We start from the raw sequence: 5,507 nt of genomic DNA on the forward strand, positions 1-5,507 counted from the left end.
TTACTTGTAGTAGAAAAATTTCACTCAATTCTAATAATGTTTTATCATTTAGAAAAGTTTTAAAAACAGACTTTTTGCTTGAGTTCCCTGAGCAAGGTGACCCTTCAGTAATACCTGCATAGGACTAACAACTAGGCTTGGCCTCCTGTATGTTTTAACTACCTAACTAACATTGTCATTGAACTTCTGTTTGCCCCATAAAATGCTGAAAGCTTACTACATAGATACATAATCTGAAAAGTATTAATTCTGAAATATATTTCCCTTATTTCTCAAATTTCCTATTTTTTCCCTTTTGGCGTGGCCCTCCATCCCATCCATGTTAAAGGCTTTTTTACAAGGGGCAGATGTTGCATTTTCCTTAGTGAGTTATTATTAACGTCCTAGAGGGGGAAAATTCTTATCTTAGCAAGCAGAAGTCTGGAAGAAAATTAATTTGGTAATGAAGTAATTTTATATATAGGTATTTATTTTTATGTATTTAGTTGATATATAAATTTAATCCATAAAATGAGCTTGCTACTTCTCAAATTAGCTACGATAAGTGAAAGATTTTAAAATTGGATCTCATGGGGTATTTGTTAAATTACTCCTCCTCTACCTCTCCCACCATAGCCTATATAGGTTAACACAGGATGAGACCCCAGAGCCCAAAGTAGGATTGGAAGAGATGTCTGTTCCCCAAACTTAGCAATGAGAAGAGTTAGAGAAGAGTTCAGGGATTTGAAGAAGCTGAAAATTTCATCAATGCAAAAGGGCAAACACAAGGCTGGAAAGGAAAGACATAGGCCAAGTTTGATATGCTTTGGGAGTGAAGAACGGGAGATGGGAATAAAGAACAGTCCAGAATAGGCTCTGGAACAAGGAGGGCACACTCATACCAGTCTTGAACCTTTGAGGAAGGACAAGGATGGAAGAAGGTTCAGGTGACCAAGCAGGGAGTCTGATTTGAAGCGACAAGGAACAATGATAAGAATGGCCATAAGACAAAGACTCCACTAAAACAGAGAACTAGCAAGCAATATTCCTGATGAACAGAGATGCAAAAATCCTCAATAAAATACTAGCAAACCAAATTCAACAATATATTAAAAGAGTATTCACCACAATCAAGTGGGATCTATTCCTGGGTTGCAAGTGTGGTTCAATATTCACAAATCAAATCAATCAATCAATGTGATACACATCACATCAATGAGAAAAAGGACAAGAACCGATGATCATTTCAAAAGTTGCAAAAAAAAAAAAAAGCATGTGACAAAGTACAGCACCCATTGATTGTAAAAACCCTCAACAAGGTAGGTTTAGAGGAAACATACCTCAACACAATAAAGTCCATCTATGAAAAATCCACAGCTAACATCATCCTTAATGGGGAAAACCTGAGACCTTTTCCCTTAAGGTCTGGAACAAGACAAGGATGTCCACTCTCACCACTTTTATTCAACATAGTCCTGGATGTCCTAGCCACAGCAATCAGACAACAAAAAGAAATAAAAGGCATTCAAATTGGTAAAGAAGAAGTAAAACTTTCACTCTATACAGATGACATGATACTATATGTAGAAAAACCTAAAGACTCTACCAAAAACTGCTAGAACTAATAAATGAATTCAGTAAAGCCACAGGATACCAAATCAATCTACAAAAATCTGTTTCATTGCTATACACTGAAGCAGCAGAAAGAGAAATTAAGAAAACAATCCCACTTACAACTGCACCCAAAATAATAAGAATCCTAGGAATACACCTAACCAAAGAGGTGAAAGGCTGAAAACTATAAGACACTGATGAAAGAAACTGAAGATGACACAAAGAAATGGAAAGACGTTCCATGCTCATGGATTGGAAGCACACATACTGTTAAAATGGCTATATTACCCAAAGCAATCCACATGTGTAATGCAATCCCTATCAAAATACCAACAACATTTTTCACACAACTAGAACAAGCAATCCTAAAATACGTATGGAACTACAAAAGACCCCAAAGAGTCAAACCAATCTTGTAAAAGAAAAAACAAAGCTGGGGGCATCATAATTCCAGTCTTCAGGTTATATTACAAAGCTGTAGTAATCAAAACATTATGGTACTGGCACAAAAATAGACACATAGATCAATAGACCAGAATAGAAAATCCAGAAATAAACCCACATTTATATGGTTAATTAATCTTCGACAAAGTAGGAAACAATGGGAAAAAGTCTCTTCAATAAATGATGTTGGGGAAACTGGACAGCAACATGCAGAAGAATGAAACCACTTTTTACACCATACACAAAAATAAATTCAAAATGGATGAAAGACCTAAGTGTGAGACCTGAAACTATAAAAATCCTAGACGAGAACACAGGCAGTAACTTCTTTGACATCAGCCATCGCAATTTCTTTCTAGATACGTCTCCTGAGGAAAGGGGAACAAAAGCAAAAATTAACTTCTGGGACTACATCAAAATAAAAAGCTTCTGTACAGCAAAGAAATAATCAACAAAACCAAAAGGCAACCTACTGAATGGGAGAAGATATCTGCAAAAGACCTATCAGATAAACGGTGACTATCCAAAATATAGAGAACTTATAAAACCGAACATCCAAAAAAGAAACAATCCAACTGAAAACTGGGCAGAAGGCATGAACAGACATTTCTCCAAAGAAGATGTACAGATGGCCAACAGACACATGAAAAGATGCTCATCATCACTTATCATCAGGAAAATGCAAATCAAAACCAATATGAGATATCATCTCACACCTATCAGAGTGGCTAAAATCAACAACACAAGAAACAACAGGTGTTCACAAGGATGTAGAGAAGAAGAAACACTTGTGCACTATTGGTGGGAATGCAAACTGGTGCAGCCACTGTGGAAAACAGTACGGAGGTTCCTCAAAAAGTTAAACATAGGACTAACTACATTATGATACAGCAATCGCACTACCAGGTATTTACCCAAAGAATACAGGAACACTAATTTAAAGGGATACATGCAACTCTATGTTTATAGCAGCATTAATTTCAATAGCCAAGATACACAAGCAGCCTGAGTTTCCATTGATTGATGAATGGATAAAGATGTGATGTATATGTGTGTACACACACACACACACACACACACAAAACCACGCTGGAATATTATTCAGCTATAAAAAAGAATGATATTTTGGAGCACCTGCGTGGCTCAGTCAGTTAAGCGTCCAACTTTGGCTCAGGTCATAATCTGGGGGTTTGTGGGTTTGAGCCCCAAGTCAGGCTCTGTGCTGACAGCTCAGAGCCTGAAACTTGCTTCAGATTCTGTGTCTCCCTCTCTCTCTGCCCCTCCCCTGCTCACACTCTGTCTCTCTGTTTCTCAACAAAAAATAAATGTTAAAATTTTAAATGTTAAAAAAAAATTTTTTAAGAATGAAATTTTGCCCTTTTTGTGACAACATGGATGGAGCTAGAGAGTACAATGCTAAGGGAAATAAGCCAGTCAGAGAAAGACAAACACCATATGATTTCACTCATATGTGGAATTTAAGAAACAATACAAACAAGCAAAGGGAAAAACAGGAGAGAAAGAGAGAGACAAAGCAAGAAATAAACTTTTATTTATAGAAAGCACACTGATGGTTACCAGAAGGGAGGTGGGTGGAGGGATGGGTTACATAGGTGATGGGAATTAGAGAGTGCACTCGTGATGAGCACCAGGTGATGCATGAAACTGTTGAATTACTATATTGTACAACTGAAATTAATATAACACAGTATGTTAACTAACTGGAATTAAAAACTTAAAATTGTCCATAGACTTCAGGTAAAATCAGTATTTCTCTTGAGTCTTTCCTTTTGGGCCAGTTACTGGACCAGAGATCTCTGAGAAAGTTCCCCACAGAAGTAACACCATTACAGCATATGTTGCCTCCCAGTTAATTGGATTAAAACCATTAGGAGCTGAGTCTCCATGCCTCTTATATAAGCCTCTTTCTGTGAGAAAGAGCCTACTACCCAGAAGGCCCATCCCACCTACCAGATATTTCCCTGTGATATGGCCCAAATAACCACCAATTGGATCACCTGTAATCTGCCCACAGAATTCTTGCTCAGTCAAATTCTCAGGTGAAGAAAAGTTGATAATCCAAAACCCAACAGGCATCATATTGAGGTGAGTCAGCTCAAGCAGGCTTCTCTGAGACAATCCATGTTAGCTGAAGCTAATGGGGGAAAAAAGCCACAAGATTTCTTCTTTTTTTTTTTTTTTAAACTATGGAATGCTTCACAAATCTGCGTGTCACCCCTGCTCAGGGGCCCTACTAGTCTTCTCTTCATCATTACCATTTTAGTACATGTGCTGCCAAAGTGAGCACAAGCACAGGATTTCTTTAAGCTATCATTCAGGCAAAAATTCTAACTGTTCCTTTTGAGGTGGGTAGACCATTTCGATTTCATGGAATATGAATATGAACACCTTCTTTAGGAAAAAAAAATCATTTTTAATAGAACAGAGAATGTTCTATCATTTCTTGCTGCCAAAAACAGCAATATAAAGTATATACCCCAAGTTGTTCAATAAAGTAGAGGGAAAATGATCTACAGATTAATATAACTTCTTGAGAAAAAAACTGGAAAAAAAATAATCTTATTAAAATTTTCTCATGCCTTTCCTTTCGCTGAATTCTAGAAGCATGATCACGTCCATCAAGTAATAGCCATATATACAAATGGAAATTGAATGGTAAATTATATGTTCCTACATTCTTCGTGAGTACTGTGATGGATAAATTTATGGGTCAACTTGATGAGGCCACAGAGTGCCCAGATAGTTACTCAAACATTATTCTGGGTGTGTCTATGTGGGTGTTTCTGGAAGAGATTAACATTTGAATTGATAGACCTGGTAAAGCAGATAGTCCTGGCTACTGTGGGTGAGCCTCATTCAATCAGTAGAAGGCCAGAATAGAACAAAAGAACTGAGTAAGAGAGAATTTCTTCTGCCTGACTGCATTCAAGCTAGGACATCAGTCTTTCTCCTGCCTTCAGACCTGAACTAAAACATCAGTTTTTACTGAGTCTTGAGCCTTCAGAATGGAACCACACCAATGGATCTGCTGAGTCTCCAGTTTGCCAACTCACCCTACAGATCTTGGAATTTGTCAGCCTCCCAACTGCATGAGCCAGTTCCTTATAACAAATCTCTTTATAGATAGAGCAGGGATTGAGAGAGAGAGAGGAGAGAAACATACACACATTCCATTGATTCTGTTTCTCTGGAGAACCTAACTAATACAGATGCTTGTATAAATTTAAAGCAAAGTTGTATAAGAATAAAGATACACCAAGAAGATTTAGTTGTTTCCCTCTCCCCCCAGACCACAGCCATATGTCCTGCTCTGGTAGTAACTCAAAGAATCGTCTGAGATAAAAGTCACACCCAGACTAAAAATGAACTAGCCACAGCCACCACCACCGCCATCATTCAGTTAGAGCAATTTACCTCTAAATCCATCACATTTATATTGCCTTCTGGAA

At 37.6% G+C, this 5,507-nt stretch overlaps 1 non-coding gene across 1 annotated transcript; it reads right to left on the reverse strand.

Moving 5' to 3' along the window:
- Positions 1 to 4,238: 4,238 nt before the first annotated feature.
- Positions 4,239 to 4,345, reverse strand: LOC124523240 (U6 spliceosomal RNA). The gene has a single exon (XR_006964964.1). It is a non-coding gene; the product is annotated as a U6 spliceosomal RNA (small nuclear RNA).
- Between the last annotated feature and the right edge of the window lie 1,162 nt (positions 4,346 to 5,507).

Source organism: Lynx rufus, unplaced genomic scaffold, assembly GCF_022079265.1.
Source record: "Lynx rufus isolate CCGP_SWC_20201006 ecotype Redwood Valley unplaced genomic scaffold, mLynRuf1.p SCAF_1, whole genome shotgun sequence".
NCBI lineage: Eukaryota > Metazoa > Chordata > Mammalia > Carnivora > Felidae > Lynx > Lynx rufus.